Genomic DNA, 27,577 nt, shown 5'->3' with positions numbered 1-27,577 from the left:
TGAAGAGCGCCCGTAGGGCGCGATGAATCACCATATATATATATATATATATATATATATTTTTTTTTTTTTCATTACAGTATATAATTTTTTAAGGATTGGGGCTGAGCAAATTAAAGATGTGGAGTTTGTATGTACTACCATTACTAGTTGCTACTAGTATACATACCATAACCCTTCATTTATAATGCTGGAAGTCAAAAGACTGACCCCAGAATCCACTGGAGCTCCGATGCACCCTCTCCCTCCACAGCCTAAACCTGCCTTGCGCAGCATATCCCTCCACCGCAGCCAGACCTTAATTTTCTCCACTGCTTAACCCTAACACCCGGAACCCTCTGACTAAACCCCCCCCCGGATCCTATCCCTAACCTTCTCCTGTATGGCGCTGTTCTTTTTGCAGGCTAAGGAGCAGTGGCATAATGAGGGCAGGACCTACAGTCATACCCCGTATGCATCTCACAGCCCATTCAAGCCATAATGTCACTAGATGTAGTGACAGAGGAGGGTGCAGGATAAGAAGCGGCTGTAGTGACAGAGGAGGGTGCGGGATAAGAGGCTGCTGTAGTGACAGAGGAGGGTGCGGGCTAAGAGGCGGCTGTAGTGACAGAGGAGGGTGCGGGATAAGAGGCCGCTGTAGTAACAGAGGAGGGTGCGGGATAAGAGGCCGCTGTAGTGACAGAGGAGGGTGCGGGATAAGAGGCTGCTGTAGTGACAGAGGAGGGTGCGGGATAAGAGGCTGCTGTAGTGACAGAGGAGGGTGCGGGATAAGAGGCTGCTGTAGTGACAGAGGAGGGTGCGGGATAAGAGGCTGCTGTAGTGACAGAGGAGGGTGCGGGATAAGAGGCTGCTGTAGTGACAGAGGAGGGTGCGGGATAAGAGGCGGCTGTAGTGACAGAGGAGAGTGCGGGATAAGAGGCCGCTGTTGTGACAGAGGAGGGTGCAGGATAAGAGGCCGCTGTAGTGACAGAGGAGGGTGCGGGATAAGAGGCCACTGTAGTGACAGAGATGGGTGCAGGATAAGAGGCCGCTGTAGTGACAGAGGAGGGTGCAGGATAAGAGGCCGCTGTAGTGACAGAGGAGGGTGCGGGATAAGAGGCCGCTGTAGTGACAGAGGAGGGTGCGGGATAAGAGGCCGCTGTAGTGACAGAGGAGAGTGCGGGATAAGAGGCCACTGTAGTGACAGAGGAGAGTGCGGGATAAGAGGCCGCTGTAGTGACAGAGGAGGGTGCAGGATAAGAGGCTGCTGTAGTGACAGAGGAGGGTGCAGGATAAGAGGCCGCTGTAGTGACAGAGGAGGGTGCGGGATAAGAGGCCGCTGTAGTGACAGTGGAGGGTGCAGGATAAGAGGCCGCTGTAGTGACAGTGGAGGGTGCGGGATAAGAGGCCGCTGTAGTGACAGAGGAGAGTGCGGGATAAGAGGCCACTGTAGTGACAGAGGAGAGTGCAGGATAAGAGGCCGCTGTAGTGACAGAGGAGAGTGCAGGATAAGAGGCCGCTGTAGTGACAGAGGAGGGTGCGGGATAAGAGGCTGCTGTAGGAGAAGAGGCTGCTGTAGTGACAGAGGAGGGTGTAGGAGAAGAGGCTGCTGTAGTGACAGAGGAGGGTGCAGGATAAGAGGCCGCTGTAGTGGCAGAGGAGGGTGCGGGATAAGAGGCCGCTGTAGTGGCAGAGGAGGGTGCGGGAGAAGAGGCCGCTGTAGTGACAGAGGAGGGTGCGGGATAAGAGGCCGCTGTAGTGACAGAGGAGGGTGCGGGATAAGAGGCCGCTGTAGTGACAGAGGAGGGTGCGGGATAAAAGGCCGCTGTACTGACAGATGAGGGTGTAGGATAAGAGGCTGCTGTAGTGACAGAGGAGGGTGCAGGTTAAGAGGCCGCTGTAGTGACAGAGGAGGGTGCGGGATAAGAGGCTGCTGTAGTGACAGAGGAGGGTGCGGGATAAGAGGCCGCTGTAGTGACAGTACAAGGAGAATATGTGACTCTCTGTAATAAGTGATTATTTCTCACCTGTGCTGATATCTGTAGGGATTTCCTCCTCCTTCCACTGCTGATCCCTCCTCACATCCGTCGCTTCTTTGCCTTCTTTAGCTTCTACTTTAATATCAGTCACAACAGTCTCTTCTACCTTAATATCAGTCAGGCCTCCACCCTAAATAACAGTAATATATCAATGTATGAGACACACACAGCTTCTCTACAGATCACGTAGTGAGAACTCACTATGGTATATCCCACCTACCTGATCCTCCTGTGGTGTTCTGTGAGTCTCCTCTGTACAGTGCTGGGAATACAGAGGACGGGGACATCTCTCTGGGGTATCTCTGTTACTGGGCCCATCTGTAGGAGACACGCAGTGACTGAGGACATTGTATATATGTGATTATCCTGGGAATACAGAGGACGGGGGCATCTCTCTGGGGTATCTCTGTTACTGGGCCCATCTGTAGGAGACACACAGTGACTGAGGACATGGTATATATGTGATTATCCTGGGAATACAGAGGACGGATTCAGTATTGAGAATCCCAACGCCGGAATCCCGACAGCCGAAATGCCGACAAGGGGGGGACGTGGATCGCCCCCCCTTGCGGGCTCGCTGCGCTCGCCACGCAGCGGGCCCGGTGCCTCGCTACGCTCGCCACGCTAATTTATTCTCCCTCCAGGGGTGTTGTGGACACCCCAGGAGGGAGAATGTGTCGGCATTTCGGCGGTCGGGATTCCGGTGTCGGGATTCTGAACGCCGGGATCCCGACCGCCGGGATCCCGACCGCCGGGATTTTAACTGTATCCCCAGAGGACGGGGACATCTCTCTGGGGTATCTCTGTTACTGGGCCCATCTGTAGGAGACACGCAGTGACTGAGGACATGGTATATATGTGATTATCCTGGGAATACAGAGGACGGGACATCTCTCTGGGGTATCTCTGTTACTGGGCCCATCTGTAGGAGACACACAGTGACTGAGGACATGGTATATATGTGATTATCCTGGGAATACAGAGGACGGGACATCTCTCTGGGGAATCTCTGTTACTGGCCCCATCTGTAGGAGACACGCAGTGACTGAGGACATGGTATATATGTGATTATCCTGGGAATACAGAGGACGGGGACATCTCTCTGGGGTATCTCTGTTACTGGGCCCATCTGTAGGAGACACACAGTGACTGAGGACATGGTATATAGGTGATTATCCTGGGAATACAGAGGATGGGGACATCTCTCTGGGGTATCTCTGTTACTGGGCCCATCTGTAGGAGACACACAGTGACTGAGGACATGGTATATATGTGATTATCCTGGGAATACAGAGGATGGGGACATCTCTCTGGGGTATCTCTGTTACTGGGCCCATCTGTAGGAGACACACAGTGACTGAGGACATGGTATATATGTGATTATCCTGGGAATACTGAGGACGGGGACATCTCTCTGGGGTATTCCTGTTACTGGGCCCATCTGTAGGAGACACACAGTGACTGAGGACATGGTATATATGTGATTATCCTGGGAATACGGAGGACGGGGGCATCTCTCTGGGGTATCTCTGTTACTGGGTCCATCTGTACGAGACACGCAGTGACTGAGGACATGGTATATATGTAATTATCCTGGGAATACAGAGGACAGGGACATCTCTCTGGGGTATCTCTGTTACTGGCCCCATCTGTAGGAGACACGCAGTGACTGAGGACATGGTATATATGTAATTATCCTGGGAATACAGAGGACAGGGACATCTCTCTGGGGTATCTCTGTTACTGGGCCCATCTGTAGGAGACACGCAGTGACTGAGGACATTGTATATATGTAATTATCCTGGGAATACAGAGGACGGTGACATCTATCTGGGGTATCTCTGTTACTGGGCCCATCTGTAGGAGACACACAGTGACTGAGGACATGGTATATATGTGATTATCCTGGGAATACAGAGGACGGGGACATCTCTCTGGGGTACCTCTGTTACTGGGCCCATCTGTAGGAGACACGCAGTAACTGAGGACATGGTATATATGTGATTATCCTGGGAATACAGAGGACGGGGACATCTCTCTGGGGTATCTCTGTTACTGGGCCCATCTGTAGGAGACACGCAGTGACTGAGGACATGGTATATATGTGATTATCCTGGGAATACAGAGGACGGATTCAGTATTGAATCCCGGCGGTCGGGATCCCGGCGTTCAGAATCCCAACAGCCGAAATGCCGACAAGGGGGGGACGTGGATCGCCCCCCCTTGCGGGCTCGCTGCGCTCGCCAGGCAGCGGGCCCGGTGCCTCGCTACGCTCAGCACGCTAATTTATTCTCCCTCCAGGGGTGTCGTGGACACCCCAGGAGGGAGAATGTGTCGGCATTTCGGCGGTCGGGATTCCGGTGTCGGGATTCTGAACGCCGGGATCCCGACCGCTGGGATTTTAACTGTATCCCCAGAGGACGGGGACATCTCTCTGGGGTATCTCTGTTACTGGGCCCATCTGTAGGAGACACGCAGTGACTGAGGACATGGTATATATGTGATTATCCTGGGAATACAGAGGACGGGACATCTCTCTGGGGTATTTCTGTTACTGGGCCCATCTGTAGGAGACACGCAGTGACTGAGGACATGGTATATATGTGATTATCCTGGGAATACAGAGGACGGGGACATCTCTCTGGGGTATCTCTGTTACTGGGCCCATCTGTAGGAGACACGCAGTGACTGAGGACCTTGTATATATGTATTATCCTGGGAATACAGAGGACGGGGACATCTCTCTGGGGTATCTCTGTTACTGGGCCCATCTGTAGGAGACACGCAGTGACTGAGGACATTGTATATATGTGATTATCCTGGGAATACAGAGGACGGGGACATCTCTCTGGGGTATCTCTGTTACTGGGCCCACCTGTAGGAGACACGCAGTGACTGAGGACATGGTATATATGTGATTATCCTGGGAATACAGAGGACGGGGACATCTCTCTGGGGTATCTCTGTTACTGGGCCCATCTGTAGGAGACACGCAGTGACTGAGGACATGGTATATATGTGATTATCCTGGGAATACAGAGGACGGGGACATCTCTCTGGGGTATCTCTGTTACTGGGCCCACCTGTAGGAGACACGCAGTGACTGAGGACATGGTATATATGTGATTATCCTGGGAATACAGAGGACGGGGACATCTCTCTGGGGTATCTCTGTTACTGGGCCCATCTGTAGGAGACACGCACTGACTGAGGACATTGTATATATGTGATTATCCTGGGAATACAGAGGACGGGGACATCTCTATGGGGTATCTCTGTTACTGGGCCCATCTGTAGGAGACACGCAGTGACTGAGGACATGGTATATATGTGATTATCCTGGGAATACAGAGGACGGGGACATCGCTCTGGGGTATCTCTGTTACTGGGCCCACCTGTAGGAGACACGCAGTGACTGAGGACATGGTATATATGTGATTATCCTGGGAATACAGAGGACGGGGACATCTCTCTGGGGTATCTCTGTTACTGGGCCCACCTGTAGGAGACACGCAGTGACTGAGGACATGGTATGTATGTGATTATCCTGGGAATACAGAGGACGGGGACATCTCTCTGGGGTATCTCTGTTACTGGGCCCATCTGTAGGAGACACGCAGTGACTGAGGACATTGTATATATGTGATTATCCTGGGAATACAGAGGACGGGGACATCTCTCTGGGATATCTCTGTTACTGGGCCCACCTGTAGGAGACACGCAGCGACTGAGGACATGGTATATATGTGATTATCCTTGGAATACAGAGGATGGGGACATCTCTCTGGGGTATCTCTGTTACTGGGCCCATCTGTAGGAGACACGCAGTGACTGAGGACATGGTATATATGTGATTATCCTGGGAATACAGAGGACGGGGACATCTCTCTGGGGTATCTCTGTTACTGGGCCCATCTGTAGGAGACACGCAGTGACTGAGGACATGGTATATATGTGACTATCCTGGGAATACAGAGGACGGGGACATCTCTCTGGGGTATTCCTGTTAATGGGCCCATCTGTAGGAGACACACAGTGACTGAGGACATTGTATATATGTGATAATCCTGGGAATACAGAGGACGGGACATCTCTCTGGGGTATCTCTGTTACTGGGCCCATCTGTAGGAGACACACAGTGATTGAGGACATGGTATATATGTGATTATCCTGGGAATACAGAGGACGGGGACATCTCTCTGGGGTATCTCTGTTACTGGGCCCACCTGTAGGAGACACGCAGTGACTGAGGACACTGTATATATGTGATTATCCTGGGAATACAGAGGACGGGGACATCTTTCTGGGGTATCTCTGTTACTGGGCCCATCTGTAGGAGACACGCAGTGACTGAGGACATGGTATATATGTGATTATCCTGGGAATACAGAGGACGGGGACATCTCTCTGGGGTATCTCTGCTACTGGGCCCATCTGTAGGAGACACACAGTGACTGAGGACATGGTATATATGTGATTATCCTGGGAATACAGAGGACGGGGACATCTCTCTGGGGTATTCCTGTTACTGGGCCCATCTGTAGGAGACACACAGTGACTGAGGACATGGTATATATGTGATTATCCTGGGAATACAGAGGACGGGGACATCTCTCTGGGGTATCTCTGTTACTGGGCCCATCTGTAGGAGACACGCAGTGACTGAGGACATGGTATATATGTGATTATCCTGGGAATACTGAGGACAGGGACATCTCTCTGGGGTATCTCTGTTACTGGGCCCATCTGCAGGAGACACGCAGTGACTGAGGACATGGTATATATGTGATTATCCTGGGAATACTGAGGACAGGGACATCTCTCTGGGGTATCTCTGTTACTGGGCCCATCTGCAGGAGACACGCAGTGACTGAATTAACGCTACATATGTACACATCAGATTATCTCCAGTAGGACGGGTCATGAATCCAGTAGCCTACCAGGTGACATTACCACTATTTCTATGTATCACTTTCCATATATCTTTGGAAACCATTCATGATCAGTGGTCTCAGCAATCATCTCTTTCCAGAGCTCCCAAAAATCTACTACATCTAGTAGCTGGTTATTTAGAACATGTAAAAGATACCGGGCAATTATACACAATGACTCAGAATTGGCAGCAATGATAAATGTGCCTTAGCTTCTGTGCTATAGGAGAGGCAGGAACATGAGGGATATGGTAATGTACACAGACATCTCTAGGTTGTGCAGACCCGAGGGATCACCAGGTGTATGTATATATATGTGTGTATGTGATTATTACTCACCTGTGCTGGTGTCTGTAGGGATTTCCTCCTCCTTACACTGCTGATCCATCTCCTCTTCTCCCTCTATATCCTCTACCGTAACATCACACAGATCTTCCCCCTAATTACATATATAAAATCACACACATCTTACAGTCACTATTTATAAATGTAATCTCTCTCACCTTCTGCTTCTATTAGTTGGGGATTTATCTCTAAATCCAGGCATCCCCCCCTCCCATTAGATGAAGATCCAATTAGTAATAATACAGGAATCCAAGGAATCCAGCAAACATAAAACACATCACCCTTCTCCTATAACTTTCAAAAACCTTTAATCATGCAGGATGGAATGCAGACCCTGTAACAAACCAGCCTCCATCTATGTTATCTGTCTCTTAAACAACCTCACCCCTCTGGCCATAGCAGAAACATGGCTCACACTAATCAGACACTGCCTCACCTGAAGCCATCTCACACAGCGCTCTCCACCTCACTCACACTTCTGATCTTTTGTGCAGCACGTAAGATCAGAAGATTCAGCTAAAGATCCACGGGAGCGCGGATCGGGCCAAAATCGGCCGATTTTCGACCGATTATCGGTAAACATCAGACAATATATCAGCCGATTTATCGGAAATCGGCCCAAAAATCTTTCTAGTGTGTGGGCACCTTTAGAGTTTTTCTGAGGATATATTCCAAAAGCTGGGACTCTCCCTCTTTGATGGACACTAGTAGCTTGTCTCTACTTTTCCCAGAACCAGAGATATCAGCCTTCCAGCAGCTGGTTACTGCTCCAGCTCCACACACCTGGTATGTAGTTTTATATACTCGTTGGCAGATTGCTCTGCCTCCTGAACTCTGATCCCCTAGTCCCCAATACCATTTGGTAGGTGGGATATTCTAGTTTTTAATTCCATTAAAAGCTAAGAAATCTAGTTCCGGGAACTGGAGACATCTGCAGTCAAGTAAGCTGTCCTCCCACCAGAAAATTATGAATAATAAGCCCACTCCACTATACACCCCTCCTCTGCATATTAAACATCCTCTACCACCCTGGAAGTAATGTATTAGGGCCCCTTCATTCAGCCCAATGCCTCCTTCTCCCACCATCTGTGCAGTAAAGGGGTAATTAGTGGAAATTACTGATCCAGGCCCTACATGCTGAGTGGTTTATATAATACCCCTACCACCCGCGGGACATCAAAGCTTCCCCCACCCCTACCGCTGGAGGATCGGTAGGGGCCCCAATACATTGCTATGCCCATGGGTCTACACTGCTGTTAACGCCCCTGTATGTATGTATGTATATATTATTATTTATATACATTTGGTCTATCTATAATACTTTAACTGACCCGGCATATACTGGGTCACCTAAAGGCCCCCATACACTAGCCGATTTTGGTCAGATTTCAGCCAGATCTGGCCGAAATCGGACCAAAATCGGCTAGTTTTGATGTCCCCTCAGATCCGATGCGCGGTCCCGTGCGCATCGGATCTGCGTCGGGTGGTCGGACCTGCTGCACGTCCGACCACCCGACTTGGGACCTAGTGGGGCGGCGCGGCGGTAGAGGGAGCAGGGGGGGGGCTGGGGGGGACACAGGCGGCATAGAGCCGGGCAGGGGGAGCCGGCGGGAGCTGTCAGTACGGAATAAAAAAAAAAAGCCCATACAATGAATGGGCGGCCTGTGATTGGCTGAGCGCTCTCTCAGCCAGTCAGCAATTGGCTGAGAGAGCGCTCAGCCAATCACAGGCTGCCCATTCATACATAGCAGCAGCGGGGACGGGCAGCGCAGTGGCGGCTATTATATTTTTAAAATACTTGTCAAATGACCGGCCGCTCTCTGATTGGCTGAGAGCTCTCCGGCCAATCAGAGAGCGGCCGGTCATTTGACAAATATTTTAAAAATCTAATAGCCGCCACTACGCGTCCCGTCCCCGCTGCTGCTATGTGTAAGTACACTGCCCGGCCAGGTCAGCAGCGCTCACCGCACCCGCCGCCCGCCCCCACCACCGCTGCCTGCCCCCACCACCGCTGCCTGCCCCCACCACTGCCGCCGCTGCCCGCCCCCACTACTCCTCACCGCCCTGCAGCTCCCCGGGGTTTTTTTTTACATGGGATAAATCGCATGCGATTTATCCCATGTAAAAAATGGCACATCAAGTGCCAAATTGTATGTGAGCCTCCCGGGGAGCTGCCGGGCGGCTCGCAGGTAAATTGGGTCCGACTTGTCCCTAGGACAAGTCGGCCTAATGTATGGGGGCCTTAAGTGTCTATCTCCGTGCTTTGCTCCGCCCCTCTGGAAACCCCCTTCTGAAAATCCTGCGTTTGCCCTGCCTGACAGGATATCACTCTAGCGGGGCGAAGTATTTAGCTGAACTGTGGCCGCTGCAAATTCTCAGCCCTGATTATACACATATTTATCAGTATAAGAGCCCAGTGCTGGTGCCCATCTACACCATATAATAACTGCTATGTAAGAGGCATAATACTGTGCATATACAGCTATGATGTCCCACCTCAGCCACAGCCCACGTGTAAGGCCGGGCCCTGGAGGCGCCGTCTCCCCAGCAGCAGCAGCAGCTCCCGGGCCGCGTCACATAGACACTGACTGTGTATCTATGTTACCCGCTCCTCCCCATCTCTCACCTACCCTGTCTGTAGGGACTCTCACCCTTACACAACAGCAGGTTACACACACGCCTCAATTCCCGGTAAAGGTCGCCTCCAAACAGCCGGATTGTGCGTTTCCGCGAACTTCAGTGCTGAGGGCCTCTGCGCCCCACTGTACTTCCGGGCTCTGCGTTCCACTTACTTCCGGGTTATGCGGTCCAGTCTACTTCCGGATTGTGCGTTCCATTGTACTCCGCCCCCATTATGAGTTGCAGGGCCCGGAAATGTTTTTGAGTTTGGCCGCCCAATCGCCCATAACAGGTTGCTGATTGTCGAGGAGGCAGCAGAGGACCCAGTGTTGTGTCCGGCAGCCTCAGGTAATCACATCTAGTATTATTGTTACACTATAATCTATTACTGTTTTATAGGTGGCACAGACTGTGGTGCTCTGTGGTTATAATGCAGGTGGAGCAGACTCTGGTGTCCCGCTGTAGACCAGACTGTTGTGCCCTGTGACTGTAGTACCAGACCCACATACAGGACCCTTCCCATAGGGACACAGTTCCCAGCTCCTGGGATTCACACTTTCATGTATAGTAATGCATAGTAATGTAGGGTAATATATGGTAATGCATAGTAATGTAGGGTAATATATGGTAATGTAGGGTAATATATGGTAATGTAGGGTTGCAGTCACTCGTGTTAATAAGGAAAGGATGTGTATCATGGGGTTACCAGTGTCTAGTTCGACCAAGCAAAGGATCAACAAGGAAAAGGTGACACATGAAAAGGTCAGAATGAGTTTTTCACGTTTTTTTTGTGTGAGTGGTAACACATGCGCACGTGACACACCCTTAGTGTAACACTTCCCTCCCCATCCTTCTGGTCATGTGACTCCGCTGCCGAATCGCTTGGCACTTCACCGTTTCCAATCTGAGTCCACGTGGATAGTGAATTACAAATAAAAACTAATATATATCTCGTAAAAACCGATGTCAGCCTTTTCGTGTCGACCATAGTCACGTGGACCATTTGTGTGTGTCGACCCAAACTGTCTATGTTTACATTCTCCATGGCGACCTACTGACTGTGGAACCTAGACACTGCCGGCCTATGATTCCGATCCTGTGAGAATCAGGAGATAGTTACATGGTCAACAGCATAATGGCGTACAAGGAATGCCGACACAGTAATCATGTTATTTATCTGTATAAGTGACGCTTTCCCCTCTATGCCGACATATCCTACCAAACCCACTGAGACCACCCATCTCCTCCATTCATTAGTCCAGCACACGGGACTGCAATCATATCCGGGATCAGTGACCTTTGTACCTGGTGGGTGGGGTCAGTGAGCAGGGTACAGCACAGATGGAGCAGACTCTGACATCCTGTTATTCAGGTGGAGCAGGAATGGGTATCCTGTTCTGCAGATGGAATGGGCTCTAGCATTCTCCTGTTATACAGGCGGAGCAGACTCTGGTGTAATGTATTAATACAAGTGGATCGGACTGGTCTTATTCCTTAACACAATAATAACTATTTATGGTCTCATTATCGCAAAACTTATACATATGCCAATTTAAACACACTGTGCTGCTGGAATCGTTTCAAATAAAATATGCGTTATTCTTTAAAGATTCAAAGTACACGATGAAGGATAATACTGAATACAAATGGTAATTAGTGGTTCAAGAATAAATATATTGGGTTAAAAAACACTATACTAATACCGGTATACACACTGGGGATGGTTTGACAAAAACAAGACAAATATATATATATATATATATATATATATATATATATATATATATATATAAATCTTGTAGATTATGCACTCACGGCCAACTGTAAACAATGAGGGGGTGCTCCTTTATAGTAACACAGTGTGTCCCACTAATATGTAGAATGGGACGAATCCTAATAAGGGCACTCACCAGGATTTCACGTATTTGACAGCTTCTTTATTGGTTATCCAACCAGAATTACTTATCTGTAGGTCTACATTTCGGCCACTAGAGGGCCTTTCTCAAGACACTGCAACAATGACATCCACACAGCACAAAGGTCAGGATACGTATATACGGCCTGGTAAAAATGGTTAAACCTTGTGGTATCCAGCCCACACTGATGCAAATTTCGGTACGAGCAACCATTGGCTTGTTACTTCTGCTGTGTGCTTTTAAAAAATAAAACTGTTTTATGCACTATGGAGCGCCCCTCTGTTCTTCTATCATATATATATATATATATATATATATATATATATATATATATATATATATATATATATATATATATATATATATATATATATATATATATATGCATGCAATGGGGTGTGGAAACCTCCTTTAGTGGGATAATGGTAGCAATGTCTCTTTGGGATTCCCTTGCTCTTTAACTACTCTACAATGTACCTGTAGTATACCTTTTACTCAGCAGCAACTACACACATCGGTCGTATAGCGCAGACCTCAAATCCCCCCTTCTCTCTCAATTATAACACTTGTGCAGCTGCCTCTGGTGTCTGGGGGCTTAAAATCAATAAAGCTATTTGAAAGGTGATGGTGAAACTGGAGCGTCCACACCAACAAATGCTCAGTGAGGTGGAGATCGCTGTGTGAGGGCTTCAGATGAGGCAATGGACTTGGAGATAAATCCCCAATAATAGAAGCTGAAGGTGAGAGAGATTTACATTTAAAAAAAATAAAGTGATTGTAAGATGTGTGTGATTTTATATACATTTCTTTTAATTAGGGGGAAGATCTGTGTGATATTATGTGGGACAATACAGAGGGAAATGAAGAGACGGATGTGAGCGGCGACCAGCAGTGTAAGGAGGAGGAAATCCCTACAGATATCAGCACAGGTGAGTAATAATCACTTATTACAGAGAGTCACATATTCTCCTTGTTCTGTCACTACAGCGGCCTCTTATCCTGCACCCTCCTCTGTCACTACAGCGGCCTCTTATCCTACACCCTCCTCTGTCACTACAGCGGCCTCTTATCCCGCACCCTCCTCTGTCACTACAGCGGCCTCTTATCCCGCACCCTCCTCTGTCACTACAGCGGCCTCTTATCCCGCACCCTCCTCTGTCACTACAGCGGCCTCTTATCCCGCACCCTCCTCTGTCACTACAGCGGCCTCTTATCCCGCACCCTCCTCTGTCACTACAGCGGCCTCTTATCCCGCACCCTCCTCTGTCACTACAGCGGCCTCTTATCCCGCACCCTCCTCTGTCACTACAGCGGCCTCTTATCCCGCACCCTCCTCTGTCACTACAGCGGCCTCTTATCCCGCACCCTCCTCTGTCACTACAGCGGCCTCTTATCCCGCACCCTCCTCTGTCACTACAGCGGCCTCTTATCCCGCACCCTCCTCTGTCACTACAGTGGCCTCTTATCCCGCACCCTCCTCTGTCAGTACAGACTAATGAGGGGAATGTATCTGCCCAGTGGGGGAGTCAGGAGACATCAGCTCCTATTATTGTCCTCTTCTCCGCACATTAGATCATTGTCTGCTACCAGCCCAGAGATCTGACCAATCCCCCATGTTCCCCAGTGACTCCCCTACATCATCAGTAGAAGGGACAGGAATAATAGCAGTGTACATGGTACAATGGTATGGAAGGTCATGTGGCATTACCCATGGTTCTCCCTTTGCAGTACCACCTGTTGTATTACCCATGATCCTCTCTCTGGAATATTGCACACTATCTTCCTTGTGTAATACTTGGGAACAGCCAGAATCGGGTCAGAGAAGAGCAGCCGCCTATACTGGGGTACAGGATGGGGAAGCACTGGTCACCACCATGGTCACTGGGCAGATGGGAGGCAGACGGATGAGATGGTTGCCATGCTCAGACTGGCACCTGTCATCCACAGTACCGCAGGCACCCAGGGAGAACCAGCACCATCAGACCCAGTAACAAGGAGTTGGGCCTCAGCTCGCTGACTTAGTAACCAGCCAGTGGTCAGGGCTTTGTGGCTCTATGTACGTAAGACCCAGGATTTGCACTGGATGGATGACCTGCTGGGTCTGCATGATAACAGCAGGAGAGGCTGGTTAGCCTGTGATCAGCATTATCAAGTGGATCACTGTTACCAGGATTACCTTGTAGCAAGTCTGCCTGTTCCTGATCCTGTTGGGGCACCAAGAGACTGGTGTGTGCAGCTAGGATGGTGTGGCACGGAGCCTCTGCTAATCTGGGGTGCTGGGCTGTCACCTGCTCCTCAGTGCAGCTCTTACCCAATGTGACCAGTCTGGGTACCCCAGAGATGCCAGCTTGCCCTTAGGACCAGCTTTGGGGCATCCCTTATGCCTTCCCTTTATGCTCTTTGTTTCTGTTCTGTTATATTACTGTTCTCCTTGTTAGGATTGTTGTTCTCATTCCTGAATAGTGTTTATCCCCTCTCCCCTGTTCTTTACTCCTATTCTGTCTTTAGGGGCTTTGTTAGGCAGAATAGTGACACCCAGTCTTACAGTTCTCTTACACTAAATACACAAATCAGACGGAGACAATACTGGCGCTAATATTACTTCCCTTCAAAGGTACAGTTTTCCACACTTGTCCTCAATTGGATTTAAGTAGATCCTCATGAATTAGATTTTTCACGGTGGTATAAACATGTAAAAGAGATATATGAACAACAATAGTGAAGTATGTCCAAACAGTTCCTTATTTTTCTTTTTCTTTCTTTTAACCGAAACAATTCTTCACCCGTGTGTCTGGGTCTAAGAAGTTTGTGCCGGTTAACCCTTTGCCAAGATAGAAGGTTAGCGTACCAAACTCACATGAGCGTGGGTATAGAAAAGCCTATCAAGGTATCTTTTAAAAGGCCCATATACAATTCTCCCTGTGTGAAGTCTGCGCTTCTAGAGCCCTGCAGGAAATGGGGTGCGTACCCAAACTCACTCATAAACGAGGATGTGTATTCCTATCAAGGTATCTTTTTTGGAGGCCAGACGATGGATATTTTTCACACAAGAATTTCTTTAATATAAACTCCTCCAAAACAGGATACAAACAAACAATAAAAGGTAGTGATGATATATACAGTGGATTCCAGACTTTCAGATGGGCAGATGTTTAACAGCAAAGAAAATTTACAACCTGGAATAAGGTCCGGACTTGTGTCCCAGGTGTATCTTGCTTCAAGCCACAAACTGTTGATCTGGATCCAGGGTTATCCTCCTTCTCTGCTCTCCTACGCGTTTCGACCCCTCCTGGGTCTTTTTCAAGGTGTGCAGAGTGTTGTATAGCATGGGTTTATATACCATGTAGACAGGAAGTTACTTTACTTCCTGTTTCCTGTTCTGTCAATTTTAACCTTTCCCTAATACATTTATTTCAAACACTTGTAAAACATACTAGATATATATAATAGCGCTGTGAGGAGCCAACTAATCCCATATACGGGATTTGCACATAATATATCGATTCAATCAATCCCCAAATTCCGTTTTAATGGAGCGCAGACTCCATGTTGCGGAGTGCGTTCCATCTGAACGCTTCCGCGTTCCACCTTTACTCCTGAAACTGAATTTCTGGCGGATGTAAGATTTGGAACGCAAACCCGGAAGTCCTTGCGTGTCACACATAGAAGCGGGCGTGACGCTCGTTTTTCTATGTGAATGTGGAGCGCATATTTGCGTTTCACCAGTTTAAATGGGGAAACCACTTAATGTGGTACAAACGGGCATTTAGAAGTGCAAATAAGCAGTAATAAAGTGCAAAAAAATGTAAAAAATTATCGCTCCTGACAGCGGTATTAACATATTTACAATGCATAACGACCCATTTACATATTAATAGGTAACAGGCAGTTCATTGATAAAAATTGGTAACAGGCAGTTCATTGATAAAAATTAATCAATAAAATATCAGATAAAACACTTCAATTAAAAATATTGAGTATATGAGAAAGATTACAAAAGTACAAAAATATAACGATACACTTGTAAAATATCATTATAAAAATACACTATTAAAATACATGGATGAATTAGAAGGTCCACAGGTACTGAAAAAGAAGAAAAGACGGGTTGACTGTATGACACAGATAATATCAGTTTTACAAGAACCACTTTAATTCAAAATCACTGTTGTGTCCACTTGGTGACAGTGTTTTGAAATCAAAGATGTATTCCATTTCACATTTGGCCAAACTGCTCGCAATATCTTTATCTCTAAGATCTGCAGACACCATTTTTAGCCCTAAAAAACCTCTCAGGTATGACGGTGAACAATTATGTTTTTCTTTGAAATGGGCTGACAGGGCATGGGACTCTACCCCTTTTTTTATATTTCGAATGTGCTCTGCTATGCGAATTTTTAATGGCCGTGAAGTGCGTCCTATGTAGAACTGTTCACAAGCACATTTAATGGCATAGACCACATTTTGGCTATTGCATGTTATAAAGTTATGAATTTTTGCCGTTTTACCATTGATGACAACTTCAGTGATCTTACTTTTTTCACTTTGAATATGTTTACAAGTAAGGCATAACACGCACCTATAAAAACCAATCGATCTAATACTGCCCGGACATCCTTCTGGTTTCAGTCTACTGGCAGTAAGTTTGGATCTTCGGTTCGGTGCCTTCTTGTAAATACACACTGGTTTATTTGGTATTATATCCTTAAGGATTGGATCCTTTTTTAGGATTGGCCAGTGTTTGTTGATAGATTTTTCTATCTCTCTGTATTTACAGTTATATCCTGTAACAAAAGCAAATTCAAAGTTCTTGCCATCCTTATTTTTAGTTTTGGTGCTTGGTTGAAAAAAGGGCTTTGCGATCCATATCTTCTATTGTTTGTCTAGTTGTAGATGACATTTTTTTTATCTGGCGTGGAGAGGAACACAAACTTGAAGATTTTTGTGCATCCCTAAATGTGAATGACATGAATATTAAATTGTGTTATGAGAAAAGTAGGGTCACTATTAACTTTTTAGATATCACTGTATATATCAAACAAAATGAGATACATACAAAAAATTTCAACAAGCCCACAGACTCTGGCTCTTATATACAAGCCAATAGCTGCCATCATAAAAACTGGCTAAAATCGATACCTAGTGGGCAGATGAAAAGGCTAAAAAGAAATTGCACAGAACCCAATGTATTTACCACACAGGTGAATGAAATGCAGGAGAAATTTCAAGCTTGCGGGTATGAAAAAGAGCAATTAGATACAACTAGACAAACAATAGAAGATATGGATCACAAGGCCCTTTTTCAACCAAGCACCAAAACTAAAAATAAGGATGGCAAGAATTTTGAATTTGCTTTTGTTACAGGATATAACTGTAAATACAGAGAGATAGATTCTATCAACAAACACTGGCCAATCCTAAAAAAGGATCCAATCCTTAAGGATATAATACCAAATAAACCAGTGTGTATTTACAAGAAGGCACCGAACCTAAGATCCAAACTTACTGCCAGTAGACTGAAACCAGAAGGACGTCCGGGCAGTATTAGATCGATTGGTTTTTATAGGTGCGGGTTATGCCTTCCTTGTAAACATATTCAAAGTGAAAAAAGTAAGATCACTGAAGTTGTCATCAATAGTAAAACGGCAAAAATTAATAACTTTATAACATGCAATAGCCAAAATGTGGTCTATGCCATTAAATGTGCTTGTGAAAAGTTGTTCTGAGTGTGGGAAATGTTTTTCCCGGAAATCAGATCTTGTAAAACATGTGAGAACCCACACAGGTGAGAATTTATTTCCATGTTCTGAGTGTGGGAAATCTTTTACCATGAACTCCACTCTTATTGCACATCAGAGAACTCACAAAAGTGGGAAGCCATTTCCATGTACAGAATGTGGGAAATATTTTAATCGTAAATGCGAGATTGTCATTCATCAGAGAACTCACACAGGTGAGAAGCCATTTCGATGTACAGAATGTGGGAAATGTTTTACCACAAAATCAAATCTTGTTATACATGTGATAACTCACACAGGTGAGAAGCCATTTCCATGTTCTGAGTGTGGGAAATCTTTTTCCCGGAAATCAGATCTCGTTAAACATGTGAGAACCCACACAGGTGAGAAGCCATTTAAATGTTCTGAGTGTGGGAAATCTTTCATCCGGAAACCACAGCTTGTCCGACATGTGAGAACTCACACAGGTGAGAAGCCATTTCCATGTTCTGAGTGTGGGAAATCCTTTACCACAAAATCATATCTTGTCCAACATGAGAGAACTCACACAGGTGAGAAGCCATTTCCATGTTCTTAGGGCCTAATTCAGACCTGATCACTGGGCCGTGAGTTTTCAGAGCCCAGCGACCAGGTATACAACACGCCATACAAGTACATTCCTGCCCATATGCATGTCTACAAATGTTATTACAGCTCTGCAAAGGAAGAAATAAATTCAAGGAAATGTGGTGATTACCTGCGCACCAAGCGTGTTGTTATGTTTCTATATAAGCTCCGGGTAGTGCTGCTGGGGCTCAGGCTGTTCTCCCTGATTTGTTATGTAGAAATGGTTTGTTGTGGGAAACAGTGCTCAGTACCCCATCTCTAACATACTGTAGTGGGGCGGAGTGATGGTAATCAGGCAGTGTGATGTTGTTACAGTATAAATACAATCTGTCACTTGTTTCTATAACTTCCTGAATTAAACCGTGGGTACTTGTTTCCTAGCACGGCCACACCGATTAACATCGGGGTGGTCGTGTCGGAAAAATCGGGTCGATCGCATCGCATGCGATTTGGTCGCATGCGATGCGACCGACCGATTTTTGACCCGTTTTTTTTTTTTTTGATGAAATGTAAATCGGGTCCCTGGGACCCGATTTTACATTGGATTCAGTGTAAAAATATTCCCAACACCCCCCAAATTTAACGGCGTACACCCCACCCCACGATAGACGCCAACCCGAAGCGTGGCGAGCGCAGCGAGCCCGCGAGGGGCGGCGGTGCGCGTCCTCCGACCTTTTCATTCCCCTACTTTCCACGTCGGTGTGGAGTTGAGAATAGTATAGTGTGGCGAGCGCAGCGAGCCACCGAGCCCGAAGCGTGGCGAGCGGACGCGGATACCTTCACAGGTAAACGCGTCCCTTTGCGGACTTCACAGGTGTCCGCGTCGCCACGGACACCTGTGAAGCACGCCAAAGGACGCGTATACCTGTGAAGGTATCCGCGTCCCCTCGCGGGGCTCGCTGCGCTCGCCACGCTTCGGGCTCGGTGGCTCGCTGCTCTCGCCACACTATTCTATTCTCAACTCCACGCCGACGTGGATAGTAGGGGAATGAAAAGGTCGGAGGACGCGCACCGCCGCCCCTCGCGGGCTCGCTGCGCTCGCCACGCTTCGGGTTGGCGTCTATCGTGGGGTGACGACGGGGACATCTATAATGTGAAATGGGTCATATTGGCCCATTTCACATTTTTCACATTTTTCAAATTTTTTTCACTATTTCAATGTCAAAAAATATTTTTACATTGAACCCGATGGAAAAATCGGGGGCATCGCGTCATGACCATTGTTAATGGTCCCGACCGACGCGATGCCCCCGATATTTTACCTTTCCCGACACGTTTCAATGTTAAAATATTTTTTAACATTGAAGCCTATGGGGAAATCGCGGGCATCGCGTCGGTCGCGTCGGGACCATTGTTAATGGTCCCGACCGACGCGATGCCCCCGATATTTTGTCCTAGCCGGCCAAATGGACCTGATTTCAAAGGAAATCGGGTCCATCGGGGTAATCGTGTACCTTAACTTAAGGTACACGATTACTCCAGATTGTGGCCGTGCTAGGAAACAAGTACCCTTGTTTCCTAGCAGGGCGCCCAATTTTCTTACATACGCGAACGTAGTGAAATCGCATCGCATTACGTTATAGCAGCATGCGATGTTCCCGCTCCCTGTCATTCCCGCCCCCTGTCAGATCCTCTCAGAAATCACTCTGAGGTGATATTGTGACAGGAGTAGAAGCATCCCTCAGAGCTGTGGGTGATTTATCAAAAGTCTATGATATGGCTGCATCTATGACCATGTTTACGTTGCCTCAGACGGAAGAGGAGGCTGTCACCTTTTTTCAAGGACACGATCTCCTTCCTGTGGCGCAGAATTGCGCAAATGGCCACATAATGCGCCTTTCTGTGAAGGAATGTGTGGCGCTGTCGGCTGAAGGTGAGCCTCAGAGCGGCCCACTGGTTTCCAGGGTGCCACTTATCGTTTGTCACCTTGGTGCGCTTTATATACTCATGAGCCCAGGAGCTGACATCCATTGAGTACTGTCAGCCACAGCTGGACATATCCAAAAAGGCGGCTGTTTTGTACAACAGATGGGATGCGGGAGGCTTGTATGATGGACCTCATGGCGCAGCCACTTAAACAATTCCAATCAAAACAAAAAAGAATACAAACACAAACAAATGATTTCCTTGGCCACCAAAGGAGTAATATATCTGCTTGAATGTCCCTGCGGCTTACAGTATGTGGGTCAAACAAAAAGATGTCTAAAAACTCGTACCGCAGAACATATATACAACATAAAGAGAGTACTGCAGACTCACAGCCTCTCACAACACTTCTCAGAATGCCACAATAAGGATCACAGCCTTCTGAAAATCAATGCAATCGAAAAAATTACCCCAAACTTGAGAGGAGGAGATCCATCCCAACCCTTCAAAAAAAGAGAATCAAATGGATATACGAATTAAAAACATTACAACCCTTTGGACTAAACATAGAAAAAATAAATAAAAATAAACTTCCAAACAATAATATCAGAAGCACTCTCCTTACACATACATACATTGATCGAAAAAAAAAATTTCAACTCAAATACATTTACAATTTCATCAAATAACTGTTTTCCCAATATATCCCACTGAGACCATGTGCATGCCGCAAAAACCTAAACCCATTTCCGTTTTTTAAATAAAGTTTTACAAATAAAGTTTTGACAGAACAAAGAAAAAAAATCACTTCCAGCTGACATAAAAACACAAGCTGGGAGCAGCAAAGCATCCTTGACAAAGAAGCACGCAAGCTTTGAAACGTGTTTGAATTGCAAGTGGGAGAGCTGAACCGCCGAAGACTCTATACACGCTGACCGGAAACCAGAAGCCCGAACTTACGGCACACAGCGTTCTGTCGGAGAGGGCCGGTAACGTCTAACATGCAGAAGGTGCAGCGGTACGCGTCCTGCGACCTTTTCATACCCCCACTATCCACGTCAGCGTGGAGTTGACATTATATAGTGTGGCAAGCCACTGAGCCCGAATCGTGGCGAGCGCAGCGCATTACTTCAGACGTATAATGCGTCCGCTCGCCACACTATATAGAATCAACTCCACGCCGACCATTCGCCACGCTTCGGGTTGACGTTGATCTTGGCGTAACAATGGGGGGGGGGGGCATTTCACATAATTAACCATGAAGGTGGGTTTACAATTAAAAATCGGGTCTGGGGGGAATTTAACATTGGGTCCAATGTAAAATCGGGTCTCGGGGACCATTTTTACATTGGGTCCAATGTAAAAGTCGCGTCGCATCGCGAGTGTACTAAAAACCTCTTCAAATCGGGTCGGTCGGGTCCCATCGCATACCTTAAGTTAAGGTATGCAATGGGACCTGACGGGCGCCGTGCTAGGAAACAAGTACCTTTATATCAAATCAATTATATACACATAGTGCATAATAAAAAGATAATCTGCTAATAGAATTAAAATTGATCATGTGAAAATAGATGTGTGGATGCACCACACGTAGAGCTCTGTCCAGGTGTTGCCCACACGTAGAGCTCTGTCCAGGTGTTGCCCACACGTAGAGCTCTGTCCAGGTGTTGCCCACACGTAGAGCTCTGTCCAGGTGTTGCCCACACGTAGAGCTCTGTCCAGGTGTTGCCCACACGTAGAGCTCTGTCCAGGTGTTGCCCACACGTAGAGCTCTGTCCTGGTGTTGCCCACACGTAGAGCTCTGTCCAGGTGTTGCCCACACGTAGAGCTCTGTCCAGGTGTTGCCCACACGTAGAGCTCTGTCCAGGTGTTGCCCACACGTAGAGCTCTGTCCAGGTGTTGCCCACACGTAGAGCTCTGTCCAGGTGTTGCCCACACGTAGAGCTCTGTCCTGGTGTTGCCCACACGTAGAGCTCTGTCCAGGTGTTGCCCACACGTAGAGCTCTGTCCAGGTGTTGCCTGACATAGTCAATTTTAGACATTTAATCGGGATTCGGAAATCGCAGCAGGGGTCACAATAGCTGGTAATACGCCAGGTTTTGGAGGGGGCAGTGTCTCCCTTTTGCTGTGATGGTAACCGAGCTGGTCTGCTGTAATGCACAACAGGGTAAGCGTCTCTGACCCACCGCACCTGCGTCGACAGAAAGCTGGTGTTTGTGGCTTCCAAGGGAGATGATCTGTTGGTAAGGTGGTGCTGCACTGCATCTTCCAGCGGCAACAAGGATCCGATTGTAGCCTGATGTTAATAAGCTCACCAATGTATGAAGATAGTCGAGATGATGGTATAGGTGTATGGATGAGGCATCAAAAGTGCATCAGGTAGGAGCTGCAAAAGGTCCTCTAATGCGTTTTTCGCTCCCAATGAACCTTTTTCAGAGCCACTACCTGCAGGTTTGAACATTCGCCTTTTTCACAAATCCTCAACTCCATTTTTATATATCTTTTTATTGGGTACTTGTGTATTATCACGGCGCCTGGCTACGCTACGTTTTCAGCGTAGCCCAACAGCTGCTTAGAGTATTCAGCGTAGTGACTCCGTGGCAGCCCTGCGTAGTCAGCGTAGTGTCCCCATCAGGCAGCTAGTCACCGTACTGTCCCCCGGGAGCTGCAGCTCTGTCCCCGGCATCCCTGGTGAGCACCTCTCACACAGCGCCGGTAACCGCCAGATCCCCTGCGCTGGCAGATGAGGCTATCAGAGAGGCTATCCATCGTCACGCTTCGGGATGGCGTGGATAGTGTGGTGTTCCAGGAACATATTTGCATTCACGCTGATACTAAGAGGGACGCCTGACTGACTACGCTAACTACGTAAGCTCCGGCTAGCCTGGAACGGGCAACAACACTACGCTGATACTGACAGGGACGCTGGCCACGGGAACACTACGCTGATACTGACCGGGACGCTAACTATGTAGTGGGCACCGTGCTAATACACAAGTACATTTTATTGTTTTGGTACTTATGTAGTATTTGGGCTGCCGATTTCTAAATCGGGTCGGATCGGGAGATCGCATCGCATGCGACCATGCGATTCGATGCGATGCGATGCGATGCGATGACCCGATTTTTCCATAGGAATCAATGTTAAAATGGACTGAGTCCATTTTAACATGGAATTCAATGGGAAAAATGGGTCCTTTTCATACCCCTACTATCCAAGTGGGCATGGAGTTGGATATAAACCTGTGGCGAGCGTAGCGAGCCACCGAGCCCGAAGCGTGGCGAGCGAAGCGAGCCCCGCGAGGGGACGAATACCGTCCCCTCGCGGGGCTCGCTTCGCTCGCCACGCTTCGGGCTCGGTGGCTCGCTACGCTCGCCACAGGTTTATATCCAACTCCATGCCCACTTGGATAGTAGGGGTATGAAAAGGACCCATTTTTCCATAGGAATCATTTTAACATTGATTCCTATGGAAAAATCGGGTCATCGCATCCGATATCGGATGCGATGCGATGCGATATCGCATCGCATCGCATCTGATTGTATGCCTTAACTTAAGGCATACAATCAAAAAATCGGCAGCCCAGATACTACATAAGTACCGTTTTAGTTTTATAATTGAGCTCTAATCTTCCCTCAATACTGTTTTTTATTATATGTTTCATTGTATAGTATATGTACAGATGTAGCTCAGCCCATCTTTGCAGGTGCTGGCAATTCTATCGCCATCTGCCGGCTCCCGCCAGGGGGGCGCACGAGACGCTCGCGCGCCCCTTGGCAATGAAGCTTGCCTCCGGTCCCTACTGCCTCCCCCGCCGTCGCCCCGAGTGCCCCCTAACCCTGCCCGTCTCCCTGAAGCGGAGACGGGCAAGGACACGCAGCGTCCCCACCGACTGGGACGCGTGTATGTTTGAGACCCACGCATGGCCCAGTTCAGTGTAGCCCCTGTCCGGCAATGCTCACCAGCGGAGAGGGTCTGGCGAGCCCCGGCCAAGGATGGCAGGGGCTACATCTGAATATGTGTACTGTTAACAGATACAGACCATTTTTTATAATCCAATCCATCTGTAGTGTTAAACATTTCCCATCCCTCTTAATCACAGCAATCTGGACCATTCACATGTGGGCAATAGTCACGGAATGTAGCAATACCCTATTTCCTTCTGGAAGTTCTAGAGACAAGTGACTGAACTTAATTCAACCATCCATTGAATCCCCCCCACACCCCCATGTGTAGTGCTATGAAAGCTGAGACTTACTCTGCAGTGCGATGGCTGTGAGGAGATTGGGACCACTGATGTTGTCAGCATCCCTCCCAATGGCCTGGAGCCCCCCCGAGTTATCTGGGGCACTCCAAGAAAACACTGGCATTACGCCCCCAAACGCCCTGCACCTGTCAATCAACTTGCGTACCACCATTGTCATTTGCGTACCACCATTGTCATTTGTGGACCTCTCCTACAGGCCATGATGCAGAGCAGAGATAGAGGTAGAACCATGTGTATGCAGCCTTCTAGGTATGAGCGGTTATATTGCCTATTCCTTATTATTACTGTCAGAGAAATATGGATCCCATAATATGGAGCTGAATGTATGAAGGGTTCCCTAGTATTATCTGTAGAATAGAATAATGATATTTATGTCTTACCTGTTAAATATCTTTCTTCAAGGACGTCAGGGGCCACAGGGATAACATTGGGTCTAGGAGTGACGTCACGACCAATCCAGCACCAGAAAGGTTAAACTTCTGGGCTGCTCAGAGACAGCCCCTGGGCTCTCACCTCCTATACCCCGCCTCCCAGGCTAGTCAGTTTTTTTCCAAGCCAGGCAGACAAGATAGAAGGAAGAGAAACCCATACAGAAACACATTCAACAAATATATGTGTGTGTGTGTGTGTGTGGTTGCTCAATAGAGAAACCATAACTTGTAACAAGTGTAAACACCCTCAACAGAGGAAATTTTAACTAAGTTGACTCAACGGAGTAACTCTTAATGTTAATATCATGAAGTAGGCGCGCCAGGGAGGGTTCCCTGTGGCCCCTGACGTCCTTGAAGAAAGATATTTAACAGGTAAGACATAAATATCATTTTCTTCAGCGGTAGACGTCAGGTGCCCCAGGAATAACATTGGGATGTCCTAAAGCAGCCACCTATGGGTGGGGGCGCGCCTGGGCCGCAGCCAATACACTCCGGCCAAATGCCGAGTCTTGTGAGGTAAACTTATCAAACGCATAGAAGCGTAAGAAAGTATGAGGAGACGACCAAGTCGGCGCCTTGCAAAGTTGCTCTGCTGTCGCACCACCCCTAACAGCCCAAGACGCACCCACAGATCTCGTGGAATGAGCCCGGACCCCTGTCGGAACCGGAAGGGCGGCACCCAAGTAAGCTTGTTTGATGACAGACCTTAGCCACCGAGCAATGGTCTGCTTCGTAGCAGGCCAACCTCTTTTCTGAAATCCATAGAGGACAAAGAGAAAGTTAGATTTCCTAAGTGCTTTAGTACGGCGCACATAGATACGTAACACCCGCACTACGTCTAGTAATCGCTGTTCAGGAGAAGCCTCCTGCCCCCGAAAGGCTGGGACCACAATCTCCTGATTAACGTGAAATTTGGACACCACCTTGGGAAGGTGTGAAGGGACTGTTCGGAGGACCGCCCTGTCAGGGTGGAAAACCAGGAGAGGAGACTGACAGGACAGAGCCGATAAATCTGAAACCCTCCTGGCCGAAGCAATGGCCAGCAGAAAAACAGTTTTCCATGTAAGCCAAGATAGATCCACTGATCGCAATGGTTCAAAAGGGGGACCCTGTAGAGCCTTAAGAACCAGAGAAAGATCCCATGGAGCAACCGGTGGGACAAATGGAGGTTGGATTCGCAAAACCCCCTGCAAGAAAGTGCGGACGTCCTGCAACACCGCCAGCCTCCTTCGAAATAGAATAGACAAGGCCGACACCTGTACCTTTAGTGAGGACAGTCGAAGGCCGGCCTCTAAACCCTTTTGCAGAAAGGACAGAATTTGAGACAACCGATAGGTTTTTGGATTAAACTGGCGTGATCTACACCAGGAAAAGTAAGCTCGCCAGATGCGATGATAAACACCTGCCGAAGAAGGCCTAAGAGCTCTGAGCATAGTCGAAATCACCCGTGAATTAAAGCCTTTAGCTTTTAACAAGGCGGTCTCAACAGCCACCCCATTAAAGACAACCACTGCAGATCGGGATGGAGGCACGGCCCTTGCGAGAGCAGATCCGGCCACAGAGGTAGCCGGATTGGAGGGGCCACTGACAGGGCCTGCAGATCTGAGAACCAGATCCTCCGAGGCCAATGAGGGGCCACCAAGATCATCGTGCCCCCTTCTGCCTTCAATTTGCGAAGAACTCGGAGAAGAAGCGAAAATGGGGGAAAGGCATACATGAGAGCGAACGGCCACTGGGCTGACAGAGCGTCTACCATGCAAGCGTTCGGATCTCGAGACCTGGAACCGTACAGGGTGACCTGGTGATTGTGGCGTGAGGCGATCAGATCCACCTCCGGTCTGCCCCACCGGTCTACCAACATCTGAAACGCTTTTGGATGGAGGGTCCATTCGCCGGCATCCAGAGTCTGCCGACTCAAGAAGTCCGCCTCCCAATTGAGGAGTCCCGGGATGCCGATAATGGCGGGTTCTTGTTCTCCGCCCACTGGAAGATACAAGAGGCCTCCGCCATAGCTGCTCGACTCCGAGTGCCACCCTGGTGGTTGATATAAGCCACCGTCGTCGCATTGTCTGACTGTACCTGCACCGGGTGACCTTGAAGCCAAGGCTCTGCCTGGCGGAGAGCCAGTAAGACAGCCCTCAGTTCGAGAGTGTTGATGGATAGCAAGGATTCCTGTGGAGTCCAAAGCCCCTGAAAGGATTTCTGACATGTGACTGCTCCCCAACCACGAAGACTGGCATCCGTGGTGAGGAGAGTCCACTTTTGAATCCAAAAAGGCCTCACTTCCATGAGGTTCTGATCTAGAAGCCACCATGATAGGGAACTCCGGGCTGCCGGTGATAAGACAATCAGGTGTGACCGTATGTTGGAGTATGACCCCGACCATTTCCTTAGAATTTCCCGTTGTAATGGCCTAAAGTGGAACTGTGCGTACTCTGCCATGTCGAAGGTCGAGACCATGGAGCCCAGCACCCTCATGCAGGCATGGATTGAGACACACCTGAGCGAGAGAAGATGCTGAACCCGGGACTGTAGGGCCTTGCGGCGGATCTCCGGCAAGTAAATCCGCTGATTTACTGTGTCCAACAGGGCCCCTAGGTGAATCATGGATTGAGTAGGGACTATGGATGACTTTGGCCAATTGATTATCCAGCCGTGGAGTTCCAGGACCGCCACAACTTTGGTCAAGTGTGCCTGGAGAACCTGAGGCGACTGAGCCAGGATCAACAGATCGTCCAGGTATGGGAGAATCCGAACACCCTGGTGGCGAAGAGCACTGCACATCACTGCCATGACCTTCGTAAACACGCGGGGAGCTGTAGCCAGGCCGAAAGGTAGT

The 27,577-nt window shown here is 48.2% G+C and overlaps 3 protein-coding genes and 1 long non-coding RNA gene across 10 annotated transcripts in view; 2 read left to right on the top strand and 2 right to left on the bottom strand.

Moving 5' to 3' along the window:
- LOC146010000 (uncharacterized) overlaps positions 1–27,577 on the bottom strand; it is a 475,993-nt gene that overhangs the window by 94,309 nt on the left and 354,107 nt on the right. Inside the window, exon 1 of one of the 3 annotated variants that reach the window (XM_083150743.1) lies at positions 9,925–10,100. The exons of 1 other annotated variant lie outside the window; for it this stretch is intronic. The gene's annotated coding sequence lies outside the window, so the exon portion shown is untranslated. Of the gene's footprint in view, positions 1–9,924; positions 10,101–27,577 lie in introns of those variants that run through there. One more of the 3 variants, XM_083150744.1, reaches the window with a different exon arrangement.
- The window catches only part of LOC146010056 (uncharacterized), a 260,220-nt gene that overhangs the window by 7,286 nt on the left and 225,357 nt on the right, over positions 1–27,577 (top strand). The window lies entirely within an intron of this gene.
- The window catches only part of LOC146010005 (uncharacterized), a 730,148-nt gene that overhangs the window by 517,711 nt on the left and 184,860 nt on the right, over positions 1–27,577 (top strand). The gene's annotated exons all lie outside the window — the stretch shown is intronic.
- Positions 2,231–9,928, bottom strand: LOC146010123 (uncharacterized). The gene is made up of 3 exons (XR_014444729.1): positions 9,791–9,928; positions 7,289–7,388; positions 2,231–2,336 (listed from the first exon to the last, which is right to left on the bottom strand). It is a non-coding gene; the product is annotated as an uncharacterized LOC146010123 (long non-coding RNA).

Source organism: Crinia signifera, chromosome 6 (assembly GCF_055691185.1).
Source record: "Crinia signifera chromosome 6, ASM5569118v1, whole genome shotgun sequence".
In the NCBI taxonomy this organism is placed as follows: domain Eukaryota; kingdom Metazoa; phylum Chordata; class Amphibia; order Anura; family Myobatrachidae; genus Crinia; species Crinia signifera.
The sequence above is the reverse complement of the archived record's forward strand: the minus strand, read 5'-3'. Positions and strand labels throughout refer to the sequence as shown.